The following is a 16,242-nucleotide window of genomic DNA, read 5'->3' on the forward strand; positions in this document are numbered from 1 at the left end:
GGAGGGGCGGTGCCTGTATTCACTTATATAGCCGCCCCTGTGACGCCAGCGCGCTGTCCTCACGTCCAGACCCCGCCCACGGCGTCGTGCCCCCCGCGCCCGGGCACCGCCGCTTCCAATTGGTTTGGGGCAGAACGCGGGACAGCGCTTGCGCAGGAACTCATTGCTGCGGTAGGGCGTCCTTTGGCTCAGGGGAGGTGGAAGGGGGAGGGAAACCTTGATTCGTCTAAGCGCCTGCGCAGTGCGGAAGGAAGGTGTCAGCTGCGCGGAAAAGTGGCGGAAGGTTTCGGATGCGCCTGCGCAATATGTTCTCTGGCATGTTCCATTTACTTGACCCTGTTGCAGCCCTACCTGCAATAAATCCAGGAAGGATTTTTACGGAGTAGGTTGGCGGTCCTCAGAGGGTGTTAAGATGCTGAGCCCTCCAAAACAGGACAAATTCCCACTATCTCATACCCAACCCAGTTATCCACTTAACTCCCTCTATCTTTACGGATTTAGGGCCGCACTTTAATCAACATACAATAATATAACCAAAACTTTGTTAACCTAAAAATAAAATTGCCTTTCAGAGTGAGAGGCAAGGAGCATTCATTTTGAGATCAATAAGAATAGCTATTTGGGAATCATTAATTCACGCAGAAGCCCAAATGATACTCCAATTATGAGACAAAGGCATCGGATATTTATGAGGAAGAGGAATAGTTACATCATTAAAAGGAAGGCATTTGTATTGGTGCAGATAACATAACTAGTGATGTTACTTTTCAGTTTAGTAGTCATAATAATTGCTTTCTTGGTATCTTTGCAAACAGTCTTTGGGACACAGTGTTTCCTTAGGCCCAGTCCAAAGATTATTTTGTCCTTTTTTAACATTCCAAGGTTTGAGGTGCAAGATGTGTAAGGCAGTTCCTCTGGCATGGTAGCTCTGGCTCCATTTTAAAGTGGCCCCATTTATTATATATATATATATATATATATATATATATATATCTCTATATATATATATATATATATACATACAACCTTAACTTTATAAATTAGATTATCATAATGATATTAGATGCATCTAACCTACAAATGGGTTAATCTCTAAATTTGTCATTTAGATAATCGAATGAAAGAATGCCAGCTCATTAAGTAGGAGTTTAAGGGAGAGTAACTGATTCTGGGCGCTGGAGAAGAATTCAGGCACCTGAAGGGTGCCCTTTGTGTCATACAAATTGTGTGGGATAGAGCCTTCCCAGATAGAAGATGAATGATGTCCTTCAAAACAGTTAACTTTTCTTGCTCTTTCAATTTATTAATTGAAATGCTCTCAGTTGTGGGGGTAAATAGAGTGGTTTTAGACTCCAGGGCCTCCAGGGTCCAGGCAGGTAAGATAAAGGCATGAAGACAATAAAGCGTGATGTAGTTCCTTGTGGTGGGGGCTGGGTTGAGAGTTAGAGGCTGCATTGGCTATTCATCTGCAGCCCATTGTGCTAGATCTTTTTCAAGAGAACCTGGAAATTGAGATGTTCATTAAAAATCTTGATTTTTAAAGATTGCCAATAATTGAATTTTTGGACAAACACTGTGCAAGCCAAACAAAAAAATGTATGTTGACTTCATGAACTGCAAAGTAAGACCCTGCAGGATGAAAACCCTGAGACAGGAAAAGCTAGATGGACTCAACAGTTTGTTTTGAGTCTGTATTTACTAAGTAATCTTTTGATTAATAATTTGGCTTCCTTGATATCAGGAAAAGGGGAACCATGGCTAGAAGTCATGGGCATCCCAGTCTCAATTCTATCTGGGTATGAGATGCTGAGGACCCACCCTGCCCTCTACCTGGGAACCTCTATCCTCACAGACATGGATCTGCTTGAAAGAGGTGTGGGGGAGAGTGAATGAGGCAGGGCTATCCTTTCAGGTGTGCACACATATTTTGCTGTATGAAAATTTAGAACAATAATGTGGTCCAGTTTATCAGTCTTACTTGTTAGGAAAAGATCCTGTGTCATATTTAAAAAATCCTTTCCCTGTCTCAAATTTATAAAGATATTCTGTATTTCCTTTTGAGAGTCTTAAAGCTTCGCTTTTCGCTCCTAGGTCTTTAAGCCACCTGGAATTTATTTTTTTTTGTGTGTGTGTGTGGTGCGAGAAGGGCTCTAATTTTGTTTTCCAGTGAGGGTTGCCATTTGTCCCAGCATCATTTTATCGAATCATGCATTTTGCCCCACTGATTCATTGTGCCTTGGTTATCATAATTATTGGGTTTCTGTATGTGTGTTCATTTTTGGAGTCTGTTCTGTTCCACTGGTTTATCTATAAGCCACCCTCTCTTAATTATAGGAGCTTTACACAAGGTCTTGATGTCCAATAGGATGAGCCCCTCCCTTTCACCTTGGCTTTCCTTGGTCCTAGTCCTCCTGTCGGGCTCCTGGTCCGTTGCCACTCCGCATTCTACGCCATCACAACTCCATGAAGCTCCTTGAGTTTTCTCATCTCGGGGTGTTTGTGCATGTTCTCCTTATGCTTGGTACATTCTTCCTTCCTCTTTGAGGACATATAAGATCTCTAATATCCTACTTTGTGGCCCAACATTTGGTCTGAACTCAGACGGCGTGCAGAGGATGACTCTGCTCCTTGGACTTGGAAACTCCCGGCAGACTGAACAGTCTCTCTGTGCTGTTTGATTTCTGTTGATAAGTAACCCAAAAGCTTTTGTTCTACAAGCCTGAACCAGAACTAGGACATTGACAAATACCTCATTATATGTTACCTATTGTTTTTGTATCACAGCCCCACTTGCTGACCACTGGGTCAGCCGACCGTTGAAAGGTCCAGTTGCCCCCACCAATCAGAAAATGAATGATGTAAGTTTGTGGTCTTGTTTCCCCTAGCAACCCATCTCTTCGATAATCAGCTCCTTGCAACTTCTGCCTTTAAAAGCCTAGCCCTAGCCCTTCCATTTTGGAACATGTCTTCGGTTCATAGCAAGGTCCGTGTCTCTGAGTAGCAAATCATATATGAATAAAACTCTCTTTTAATTTCTTTTGGAATTTTGTCAACATCTTCATGTGGCATTTCCCATTGATCCTTCGGGACTCAGCTGAGATTATCTGTTCTTCTGAGAAGACTGAAGTCCTGTTTTGTGCCCTCACTATTTTGGCATTTATCGCACTTCATTTTGGTTACCCATTTCTTGGACTGGCTATCTAATTTGCTGGACCCAATACAAAATGAAAATGTGGATGCTTTTGTTTAAAAATGGTTAGGAATCTTAAGACAGTGACAGCAGAGCCTAAACCAAGCACAGGACCTTCTATGCATGGGGTCCTGTGTGACTGTATGGGTTGCATGCTCATATGAATGAAAAAGGGGCTATGTAATAAATCCGATAAAGTCAGGGACCAAAAGTAATCTCACAGGGTGATCTGATCCTAAATTCCTAACTGCAGGTCATGGTGGGAAGTCACGCCTCTATAACTTCTTTAGCAAAAGGTTTATCTTAAGCAAGTCCTGTCCATGTTCTTGTGCGTGTAGGCTAACACACCTTTGAAATGCCAGAGTAAACCTCTTTTTCAGACCCCTTGGAGATGTGTCCACCCTCAAGGGAGCACCTTGTTAATTAATCTTGTTAACTGTTCTGTAATCTAATCATAGAGATTTTCCCCCAATTTCTTTCTCTTCCTTAATTCTAAATGTATAAAAAGAACTGCAAAACTGTCATCTCCAGAGCATTTGAGATCTTGCTTCTCAGCCATGTCATCAGTTTGGCTCAAATAAACTCATAAAAATTCTCTACCGGTTTGGATGTTCTTACCTTGACACTCATGAATCTGGCCCTGCCTCTTCCTTTGTCTCCCTGCTAGGCTGTGAATTCTATTCTGGATATGTGCAGTAGGTACCCTGCGCACAGTAGGTGCTCCATCTTTGCTGAATGAACACGCGGACATACATTGTAGGTGCTCAGTTACTAGGAATGGCTCCAGGCTGTAACCTCTGCCACTCTCTTAGAGAGTCCTGGGGCAGAAGATGGAGAAACATTCTTTTTCAGAGGTCTGACTGGGCTCCAAAGGGAGCTGCCGGGTCTGGCTTCCTGGCACAGGGCAGGGAGGGTGGCTAGGTAAGCCACATTCTCTAGCCTGTTCATCTCTCAGGGCTCTGTTTCATCTTCCAAAAAAGGAGGACTAGGTAATTTCTAAGGCCTTTCCTGGTCTAAAATCTGAAGGTCTGTGCACATATTCAGGTTGGGAGCATTTCAAAAGAGGTCTGTAGGAGATGACCATCCAGCATAGAGATTGTTCCAGCCTTGAGAGCTTGTGGAGTAATGATGGAGCCAGAATGAATTTGTCTGAAAGTGACGTCTGTGCCCTCTGTTAATATTGTCTTATTCATGACTGCTCTCCTAGTTTGGGGGTCCTGGCCTCGGCATCCAGGGGCAGGGTATAGAGCGCAGACTGTGGCATACCTGAAGCTGAGTGTCACTTCCCCCTCTTCCTGCCTGAGTGACTCGGTCTCTCCCAGCCTTCGTTTTTTCATCTGTATAAAGGATTAATGATTCTCATAGGCTTTTTAAGGTGATTTAAAGAGGAGAATATGTGTGACAGGATAAAAATGTAACATTATCAAATCACTAAGTTATGCTAAATTCCCAGAGGGGAAGGGAGAGAAGGAGCTTCTGAGAGCAGCAGGGGACAGGGGTGAGTCCCTCAGAGTGGAGATGGGACAGAGTGGGAGCCTCTCCATGTGATCTCTTTGGGAGGTGACAAGGGTATGGCTGTGTGAGACACCTGGGGACTTGGCCTGCATAAGATTCCCCAGGGCCCCAAACTTATGGAAGCAGCAGAATCTCCCAGGGTAGATGGATGATCTGGTCCAAGCTCCCAAAGCCCTGTGACCTAGAGAGAATCCTGGGGAACGCTGGATCCCCTCTAACATTCACGATGGGATTTCTGGGCAGCCATGTTAACAGCCAGGATGTTACCTGGCATAGGATTTAACGTGATTTAAAGAAAGTCAAATAAATGTGATGTTTCTTGCATTCTTTATTTGGATGCTATCACCCATGTATGTAAATGACTGGACTAGTACATGCTTCTCCTCTCCTTCTGGCACAAAGAAGTTCTCAGAGAATGAAGGTGCTGTTCTTACCACTTGGGAAGGGAGGCACACCCGGGTTTGCTCAGCTCTGCCCCAGATCACATGGGGTTATTATGAAATATGCATGTTAGTCATCAGCTGGTTTCTACTCAGTGGGTTTCTGCTGGCAATGCATCACCCCTTCAACATGAGGGAACCTATGGGGTACTGGAAATGATCTTGATCTTGATCCAGGTGGTAAAAATTCGTCGAGCTGGACCCTTAATGCTAGTGTGTTTTTGCGTGTATGTCAGTTACACTTTACCGGCTTCCAGCCCCCCACCCCCCACCCCAGCCAGGCTTTCGTCTCGTTCTCACAGTTTCTTCCCCTTGCTAGGGACTCACTTCTGTCAGCCCAAGGTGGGGACTTCTGCTCAGTTCCTCTTTGCCTTTTGGCTGGCGGAGCATCTGCCTCCTCCATCCCGCTCCTCACTCCTACCCCTCCCCTCCTGCCTCCTCCTCTGCGGAGTCCTGCGGGAGCTCCTGTAGATGGGATGAGGGAGAGGCAGCCTTGCTTAGGCAGGGGGATAAAGCCCAGAGTTCCTGTTTCCCCTCCCCCTAACAGTTGCTGTGGTTGGGGGGGGTGGGGGATGGTGGGGGTGGTAAAGTGCAACCTGAGCTTGTGGAGGAAGCGAAGAGCCAGGCCTGGCACCCGCCTTCACAAGGGACTCACAGCCTAGCAAAGCTTCCCACGCTGGAAGTGCCAGGCACAGGTGCACAGAGGGCCCTGCATTCTGATGAGGACTGGAGTTGGAATCCCCTAAGTGGGGGATGGGTGGACATTTCAGATGGAGGGAAGAGCCTTGGATGGTTGTATGGGAATCAGTTTAGGCCTGGCCCCTCTCCCAGAAGAAGCTGACAGATGTGTTTGCGAAGGGCATTCTGCCTGGGACTGAGACCACAGCCCCTCCAACCTCCTTTCATTCTATTTTTATTTTGTAAAAAGCTAATATAATTCATATAATGACCATCTCCAGAAAGGCCTCTGTGTGCACCCACCGGCAAGTCTGTGTAGTAAGGCTCAAGTCCTTCCCATGGACTTGAAGAACTCTCCCATCAACTGGGAAAGAGCAGGTAGGTTGAACTAAATATTCTGGGAAGTGAGGAGTAGGGGAGTGAGCATGAGAGAGGTGAGGGGAGGGCGGAGGGCAGAGGTGGTGGCAGGCCTCCTGCAGGAGGCTGGGCGTGGGGGTGGCTGGGGCCTTGGAGGGCTTTGAGCCATGGTCAGCTCTCACCCCTTCCTCTCCTCTAAAACCAGACATTCACTGAGGCTGCAGTGAGTGTGACAGGGTGTATACTTGTCCTGAGCTAACACACCCCCACTCTTCACCACTTCACAGGGCACAGCTGGTATTCCCCGACGCCACTGGTGGCCCCATTCAGCCACAGCTCTACACCCATCCCCCAGCACTCCGCGCTCAGCTCTCTTCAGTGAGTAGCTCCTGCTCCAAGCCTGTGTCACCTGGAGGTACCCACCTCTCTGGGTGGCCTCTGCTCTCCCCTGCACCCGCCCACGTTCCCAAAGGTCCACGGCAGCCTCGGGCTCTAAGTATAAAGTATACACGAAGCTTCAAAGATAGCATGAAAAAAATTGCAAGATATCTCAATTTTTATATTGATTACTTATTGAAATATTTTGGATATATTGGGTTAAATAAAATATATTATTAAAATATCTCACCTGTTTTCTTTTTGAAAAATGTGGCTCCTAGGAAATTTAGTTACGTAGGCAGCATGCACCCTATGCCCACTGGACAGCTCTACACTAGACGAGTCCAGACTGCAGAGCGGGTCCCTTTCACAACGTGGCAAATCCACAGTCACACGCATGGCCGTCTCCCCAAGCCTCACCAACATCCGCCGTATTTCCTGGTCTCCTGCTCCGTCCTCCAGCCTCTGGTTCTGAGCAATTTACTCTGCCATGAGCTCGTGAATTGTTCCCTGCTCCCAGTTGGATGGTGGTCATATGCGCATTCCCTCCCCAGTGGCTTCTCAAACCTCCACCTACCCAAACTGGGTCTCTTCGTGGGTGGGGGTGAGCATTCTACAACCCAGAAGGTGAAGTTCTCCCTTTTCACTTGCCTGGCCCAAGCTGACACTCCTCCAGTTAGTGACCACCTGAGCATGATGAGGATGCTGACCTCTTCCTTTGCCCCAAACAGCTCAGCAGCTGTCCCCTCAACCCATAGATAGGACTCTTCCTATGAGGAATTCAGGGTAATAATTAAACAAAGAAACAAACAAAAAACCAGACTTTATTTTTTAGAGCACTTTTAGATTTACAGCAAAATTGAGAGGCAGCTACAGAGATTTCTCATATACCCCCTGCCCACATGCATGTATAGCGTCCCCCCGCCCCCCATCAACATCCCCCACCAGAATGGTGCGTGTGGTACATTTGGTGGACTTACACTGACACATCACAATCACCCAAAGTCCGTAGTTCACACGAGGGTTCACTCTTGGGCGAAAACCTTTTTCATTTTGTGAAATTAACAGTCAAGGAACACCCACCACCTGCTAAGTGCTCTGTGGAGTGTTTCCCACTCCGGCCCCATGGAATCCTGACAACGCAGGTGTCGTTAGTCCTTCTGTAGGTTAAGAGCCTGGGCTTGGACACTGGCCAGGGTGGTGGGTGTGCTTCTGAGGGTCTGAGAGCATCCTGCATAGCAGCCCAGGCCCACAGGAACTGTCTACAGGAGCCTACAGGGAGGTCCCATGGCCTGAGTGCGATTTTGAGTCAACGGGTTGTTTGAATTCACGAGTTTATATAGATTAAAGAAAACCCTTATTAGTCAACTTTGGAGGATGCTAGGAAATTATCTCACTACTTTGAAAACTGGTAAATAAAAGGAAATTATTGTCCTTGCCTTTCTTGTAGGAACTTTCTTAATGGAACCAAACTGTAGATGTGAGTGTGGGGGGCAGAGGGCATGATTCTCTTTCTAGAAGTATTCCAAATTACTAACGAAGAAGGAATGATACAATTAGAACATTGCCGTTTTGCAACCCCTAATACATGAGTGGACCTGGGTGTGGATCATCAATGGCTGCTAAAGTCACCAAAAGAGAAACAGTACCACCTAGGAATCGCCCTTGCTGAAAGGAGGAGGAAACCCCGAACCTGACTTTAGGTCTAAAGTAGCAAGTTTCAGGCAAGGCAGAGGACGGAGGAGCATGTTAAACTACAACCACGGGAATGTAATCTTCTAACTTCAGACTGAAAACTTTACGGGACCAATGATCTTTACTACAACAAAGAAATCGTGGGAAGAAAAAGAAGAGAGACGGAAGGGCTCCCTATAGTTCAAAAGACTTAAGAAACGTACACCTATTTGCTGTGTGTGGACTCTCTATAGATCTGAATTTTCAAAAAATTGTCATTTGTAAGAGAGTTAGAAATTTAAATGTGGACCAGAAATTTGAATATATTAAGTGCGATATTGTGATATCATAAGAAATATATATTTGGTCTCTGCCCCCAGTTCCTGGTACAGGGCTCCTAAGATCTGTGTAATTTCCTGAGTGAGGGGGGTGCTAAGAGCATCTTTTATTATCATATTTAGGCTTAGTCATCGGTTCTTGATGCAAGAGCCTCTTAAATCCTTAGAATCTCTGGAGTGATAAGAGTGTCTTTTTGTTTGCTAATGAGATGACTGGTGGAGACGGGCCCTCGAAAGCTTCTAACACCAGGATGGAGCCTGGGGTTAGAGGAACCAACCATGGGTTAGATGGTTGGAACTTTCAATCCTAGCACCAACCTCCCTGGGGAAGGGAGAGAAGCAGGAGATAGTGTTAGCTACTAATGGCCAATGACTTAATCAATCGTAACTATGTAATGGAACCTCCAAACAAATCTTTAACCAATAGGGTTCTGTGAAGCTTCCAGGTTGATGAACACATCCATATGCCAGGAGGGTGGTACACCTCAACTCTATGGGAACAGAAGCTCGTGAACTTGGGACCCTGCCAGACCTTGCACTATGTACCTGTCCATATGGCTGTTCATCTGGATCCTATTTCATAATCTCCTTTATAATAAACCAGTAATAGTAAGTAAAGTGTTTCCCTGAATTCTGTGAGACTTATAGCTGATGATTGAATCTGAGGAGGGGGCTGTGAGAACCCCCGATTTGTAGCCAAGCCAGACAGACCTGTGGCAACCTGGGGACCCACTACTTGTAATTGACATCTGAAGTGGAGGGCAGTCTTGTGGGGCTGAGCCTGTGGGGTCTGAGCTAACTTTGGGTAGTTAGTGTCAGAATTGTTTGGTGTGAAAAATCACACATTTGGTGTCAGAAGTGTTGTGAGTAGAGAAATGATTTTTCTTTATTAGGAAATTATTGTTAATTATTTTAGGGTGATTATTGCATGTGGTTATGTTAAAGAAAAAGCTTTTCTTTGCTAACTACATACTGAAATATTATGTATGGAATGGCATGATGCTTGGGATTTGTTTGAAATTAATATGTGGCAGGACGAAGGATGTGGAGAGGGTACATATCAAGATGATCCATGAGTTGATAATTGTTGACTTTGGGTGGTGGGTGCATAGGGGTCTATTATGTCATTTTTTTCTACTTTGGTATATGTTCTAAAATATCCATAATAAAAGAGTGACAAATAGATATCTTCAGCCTCTTTCTATATTTATAAACAGCACCCTGCAGCAATGTTTTAATGGCTGTGCAATTTGTCTGAATGTCACATGAATAATGTTACTAATCTTTTCTGGGGCATCTAAATTGCCTACAGTCCTCGGTTCTCATCAACACTGGATGAATGTCCTTGTGGATAATTCAACATATATTTCTTAGGATAAATTCCTTCGAGTGATTCTTCTGGGTCAATACATAAGCATATCTTTAAGGTGTTTGCCAAACTGCTCTCCAGAGACAAATTGGTTCACAGTTCCTCCAGCAGCCGGGCAGAGAAGGGTCCCCACCTGCCCTTTCTCAGCGGCTTCTCATACTCTTCCCTCCCTGGGCTTCTGTGACACTCTCTCAGAGTTCTGCTAAGGGCTTTACAAATCCCGTTTGTCACATTTAATCGTCACATCAACCCAAAGAGGCAGGTACTTTTATTATCACCATTTTATAGACAGGGAGACTAAGGCTCAGAAGAGTTAAGTAACCAGTCCAAGGTCACACAGCTCCTAGTAAGCTGTAATTGGCTTGCAGAGGGCCTGGCCTGATAACTACTGGCTATATTGACAGGTAGTCTCCCTTTGCTTTCTGTATGGGCTTCCCATCTTTCTCTTTCTATAAGGACCCAAACTTCTGCCCCTTGCTTACTTGGCAGCAACCTTGTTCCCCACCAGGTCTATGAAGATGACTCCTAAATTGCACCTGGGCTCAGTTCAGTTCTTACAGGTGTCTGTTTCCAGGTCTGCCTCTGGAGGGGGTGACAGAATCACAGTGGCCCAGTGAACCAGAGACATTTTTGGGGTCAAGGCTCTGCCACCTCTTATGAGAATCTTCACCTGTCTGATTCTCAGTTCCTCCTGTGTAAAAGTGGGAGAAAAACAAACAGGGTTGGCAAACAGTACAGCAATTTCTCAAAAAATGAAACATAGAATTACCATATGACCCACAATTCCGCTTCTGGATATAGATCCAAAATAATTAAAAGGAGGGGCATAAATACATATTTGTACACCCATGTTCATAGCAGCATTATTCATAAAAACCAAAAAGTGGGAAAAGCCCAAATGTCCATGGAAGGATAATTGGGTAAACAAACCAACCAACAAAAATGTGGTCTATACATACAATGGAATATTATTCAGCCTTAAAAAGGAATGAAATTCTGACACATGCAGCAACATGGAGTAACCTTGAACACATGGTGCTGAGTGAAATAAGCCAGACATAAAAAGACAAATACTGAACGATTCCAGTTATGTGGTCAAGGTCGTAGAAACAGAAAGTAGAGCGGTGGTTGCCAGGGGCTGGGTGAGGGGAGACAGAGGAGTTATTGTTTAATGGGTACAGAGTTTCAGTTTCAGATGATGAAAAGGTTCGGAAGATGGATGGTGGTGATGGTCGCACAACAATGTAAAGGTACTCAATGCCACTGAATTGTACACTTCAAATGCTTAAAATGGTAGATTTTATGTTATGTTTATTTTGCCACAATAAAACACATGTTCGCACAGGTGGGTACGTGGTTACCAAGAGGGCTGAATGAAATTAACACATGTGTAGCCCCTCTGTGATGTTTAGTAAACACCCCAAGTCTAGCATGCCCTAATCTCCCCTACCCACCCGGACCAGAGCCTTCCCGTCGTGGCTGATGACAGCTCCATCTCTCCGGAGACAGCACCCTTCTTTTCTCTCCTACCCCACATGCAACGGATTAGGAAACCGTGGGGCTTTCTGCACAGTATATCCAGAATCCAACCACTGCTCACCATGCCTTGGCTCCCGCCCAGGACCAAGCCACCATCATCTACGGCCTGGATTATTGCAATAGCCTGAAATAGCTCTCTCTCAACCTTTGCCAATCTCACGTTCACTGAGGCCTGTTACCCCAAATTCCTCTCTCAGCTCATCGCAACTACTCTACCCTCCACCCCCACCCCAGCCACACCAACTCCTTTGCTGGGTCTAGAACATGTCGGAAATGCTCCCACTTTGTGGTCTGGAAGCTTCTTCCAGATATTCACATGCCTGTCTTTCCTGAAGTCTTGTAGAGGAGAAAAAATATTTTTCCTTTTACTCTTCTCAGTTCTTGGCTGAGACCTCTGTAATAAAAGACAGATTAACAGGAGAAAAATGCATTTATTAACATGCATACCTCGTGTACACGTGAGGGAGACCCAGGAAAAATGAGTAACTTCTCCAGGTGGTTTAGAATTCAGGTTTAAATGCCATCATAATGGGGGAAGGGAGGGAGAATGTAGGCCTCTTAGGGGAGAGTAAACAATTTTTAAGAAGGAGGATGAATGGGCCATTAGAAGAATAGCTGGGAGGTATGAGAGTGACTATGTTTGGCTGTGGAAGCTACTTCTAGTCTACACTCCTGTGGCGGTCAGTCTTCCCGATGATGAAAGTCCCTCTTGGGGAGGGGAATTCCATCAGCTGAGCTCCTTCTGGAATCTCAGTCTTTAGGCAGAAAAGGGGAGGTTAGAGAAAGGCTTTCTCTGCATTTGCTGTTTTTCGAGTGCCTATAGCTCCAAATAATCACCACGCCAAAGTACCATATTTTGGGGTGGCATATCCTGCTTCCCTTCTATCTCAAGGTTTTACTTAAATGTCTCCTTTGTACTGAGTGAGGCCTTTCCCTGACCACTATTTTAAATTGCAGCCTCTGGCCCAGTCTTCCCACATTCCTTTCCCTGAATTACTGTTCCCTTTCTCCCCATAGAACTTTCTGGTACACCACGTACTTCACCTATTTATTAGGGATGTTAGTTAATGCCAGTTTCCCCCACTGGAACCTAACACCGTTTACCTATGTATCCCAAAGAGACTGGCACATAATAGGGGCTCCATAAATACTAGTCAAAGGCATGCAGGTGTTAAAATGCTTCACTGACTATGAAGTCTGTACACATGTGAGTTATTGCTACTGCTTTCACTTTGATTAATTTGTTTCTAGTTGCCTGAAGGATGTCTTCACCAGAGTGTCCTGATAGCAACTCAGACCCAAGTCCTCCTCTTCTTCTTCGCCTGACTCGCCTGGCTCTGCCAGCAGTCCCTCCGTTAGCACTGCCTAGCCTTCCTCCTTCTCTTTCCCCAGCACCTTCTCCGTTGCCCCGAAACGTCTCCCATTTGCCCTGTCCACTTCCCTCCCCTACAGCTATTATGCTCTTTTCCTGAAGAGACCCAGGTCAAGCCTGTGCCTTTGCTCAAAGATCTTTGCTGACTCCCCATTGCTCAGGGTGGTCCCACCGCCTGGAGCATCTTCTTTCATCTCCGCCTGCCCCAGCGTCCAGCATCAACATCACTTGCTGCCTGACGCCTTTCCCCAGCGTTCTCTAGCTCATGCTCCCTTCATCTTTTGAAACTTTTCATGACCGACTATTCTGGTGGGGATCTGGTGTTGAGTTTTGGGCCATGTCATTTGCTGGACTGTAAGCTCCTTCAAGGCATGGGTTGTGCCTCGTTCCTTTCTATATACCCCGTAGCCCCGGCGCAGTGTCCTCAACCCAAGTGTTCTAATTTCCTGCCAAAAGCTGAGCTGCAGGAAAGGCGCACTTCCTTCTATGGCCACAAGATGGCAGCAGAGACCAGGCTTCCGGACAGAGGTGAGGCTCCACAGTCCTCCCACCTTCTCAGCGGCCAAAGTCCTAATAGGAAACCCGATTCCTTGGACGTATTTGGAGGAGGGTCCTTTCTCTAGGGTAGGGGCACCAGCTGGCTGCCTGTGTGTGCTTGTGCTTCCTGAGCCACCTCCTCTCAAGGTCTCTTTTCCAAGAGAGACCTAGGAGTGGTGGAAGAAACGCTGGGCAGGGAGTTGGCAGGTTTGGGTCCTGGTTCCGCACTACTGCCTTGGGCAAGTGTCGTTGGTGTACCAAGAAAGGGCCATCACAGAGTTCAGCTGGGGCAACTGCCCGTGAATATTTATCTTCCTGTCCTTTCTCGGCACCCCTGCAGTTTTCATGAAGGCAAAAATGATGGCTGCCGCTCACCACATTCTCTCCCTTTCTGGGATTCTGTGTGGCCCAGAAGAGGGGCGAAGTGGGGTTCCTGGAGCTGCAGAAGGCCCTGCCCCACCTCAAGGCCCACTTGTCCCCCTATTGAGGCAGGAGGACTCCCATTCAGGCAGACTAAAAACACCAGGATTTTTGAAATTTCTGCCCCGTGACCTTGAGCAAGGTCCTTCACAGTCCAGCTGCCGCTGCCCACCTGTGGAGGGAGGGGCTGCATTTCCTGGATGGTGGAAGGTTGTAAGGTAACCAGGCCTGGCAAATTACAGGTGCCTAGTCAGCGGTAGCGATAATAATTATTAATAGTAATATCCTTTCCTACTCCAACATTTGACAATTCTAACTTTGAGACAAACTGAGAAAGCAGGGAAGAAAAGGTGGGGATTTAGGAATGCCTGATGTATATTTGCCAAGGGAGCAGGAGAGAGGAGAGAGGAAGGACAAAGATGTCCGTGGACGGCCAGGGACGGCCTGGGGCTTCCTTGGGCGAGGGGTTGTGTGGGGAAGGGGCTGGACTGCCCCAAAGTTGAGCCTTTCTCAAGGCGAGGCTTCTCACGGAACGTGGTGGCGGAGGCTTACTGGGGGCGGCGCCGGGACTGTCCAGCAGAGGGCGCGCGAGCGCGCAGGTCCTTGTCTTGGTTTCCCTCCAGCTCCTTATCCCACCGGGTTGGGTTGGTCTTCCAGAGCTTTAGGCCTCGGCAGGTTCTCCTGGGATGCAGTGGGAGCGAGAGTACTGCTGGCTAGGTTGGGGAGCTGAGGTTATTGTCACCATTTGCAATTGCTGGACTGTGTCCCTAGTGGCAACCGTGGGTTTGCCTGTAATTCCCACAGTAATCATTCATTAATTCAGCTAAGACTATTAAACACCCACAAATGTACTGGAAGGAACACGTCCTGATAATCAACACCCACGATCCAAGTGACAGAGGTCAGCCCGGGGCGTTGGGGGAGCACCAAGGAGTCGAGTACTTGCCACCACCATCCCTCTCACTGGTATCAACCCTGAGGTGAGCAGTGTTATGTCTCTTTTACAGAGCAGAGCTTCAGAGAGGTTAAGTACTGGGCCCAAGATCACACAGCCACTAAAAGGATGAGCTGGGATGTGTACCCAGAGCCTGGTTCCGGAATGCCCTCCCACCTGCCCTGAGACCGCCTCTGCCAGGGAACAGCCGGTGAGGCTGTAATGAGGTGTGGGGTGGTCATGGGGGCAGGAAGGCGACTCTACTTGTACATGACAGGAACCTGTTGGTAAGGCAGGTTACAGGGAGGCTGACTTCATGCCAGAAAAAAGGAGGAACTTTCCAGCAACCAGAGCTGCCCACTCAGGGAATGGGGGAGCCTAAGGAGTGGACATGCCTGCCTCTCCCCAGACTTTGCGGTGGCTCCCTGTTGAAGCCAGCACTGGAGGTTCTGCCTGGCACAGACCATTTTCTCTCCAGCCTGATCTCGCCCTTTCTACCCAGCACCCTCTGTGTTCCTGCCTCTCAGTCCTTCTTTTGGCAACTTGCTGGGCATGCTCCTTACCTCTGGGCCTTTGCACATGCTCCCTCTTGGTCTGGCTAACTCACCCATTCTTTGGGCTGCTCAAAGCCTTTCCTGACACCCAGCAAGGTCAGGTCACCTTGTGTGCTGCTCATTCAGGCTTCTCTGCTTCCCTATAGGTGCCTCGTCGCACCTTACTGCGATGATTGGGTAATAGTCTCTCCCACTAGACTGTCAGCTCCACGCGGCAGGACCGTGCTGCTTGTTCTCAGGTGTTTCTACCGCATCTAGATGTCCAGCGCCGTGCCTTGCTTGGTGCTGAGAAAAGTTCGTTGAAAGAATGAGTGAATAATGAATGACAGAAAGAATAAAGGAAGCATGCAAAGCCGAATGCAGAGGTGAGCAGACCTGCAAGCCCTCTCATCACCCTCTGTCCTCAGCTCATGATTTTTGCTCAACTTCTCAGGAATTGGAGATTCAGAGCATCTAACTCATGCCAGGCACCCGGCTGGACACTGTCACGTGTATTCTCATCCATCAGTTACAAAGCAGGGATGAGGTGAAACATCGTCAATGCACGCTGGCTTGGAGGATTCAATCCCTGCCTAGATAGTCTGTCGATTGTTCTCCGCCATTGCCACGCTCGGCTGCACCGGCCCTACCCTCTCTCAGACCCCACCCTGGACATGCCCCTGGATGCGCTCTCGAAGAAGGCCACCAGGTGGCGGCAAAAGCTAAGAATCCGGGCTCAGAGCTCTCTTGCCAGCCGCCTACCGCCGGCAAGCGGCGCTGCTGCTCTGCCAGGTGCCTGGGTGAGATCCGTCAGGTTTACCAGCTGGACTAGGGAGGCGAGGTCAGGCCCACCAGAGGTGAGGATAGGTCTGAACCGCCGCAGCAGTGGGGAAGGTTACGTGGCACCCTCATTCCTTCTCATGTATTGTGCGGTATTTAAAAGGCCAGACGGTAAATATTTTAGGTAT

General features: G+C 47.3%; 1 long non-coding RNA gene across 1 annotated transcript; it reads left to right on the forward strand.

Moving 5' to 3' along the window:
• The first annotated feature begins 13 nt into the window (after positions 1-13).
• LOC120611126 (uncharacterized) lies at positions 14-8,415 on the forward strand. Its single transcript, XR_005655083.1, has 3 exons — positions 14-171; positions 6,074-6,201; positions 8,009-8,415. It is a non-coding gene; the product is annotated as an uncharacterized LOC120611126 (long non-coding RNA).
• Positions 8,416-16,242: the final 7,827 nt, after the last annotated feature.

The sequence above is a fragment of the Pteropus medius genome, unplaced genomic scaffold, assembly GCF_902729225.1.
Source record: "Pteropus medius unplaced genomic scaffold, Ma_sr-lr_union100, whole genome shotgun sequence".
Taxonomy (NCBI): domain Eukaryota; kingdom Metazoa; phylum Chordata; class Mammalia; order Chiroptera; family Pteropodidae; genus Pteropus; species Pteropus medius.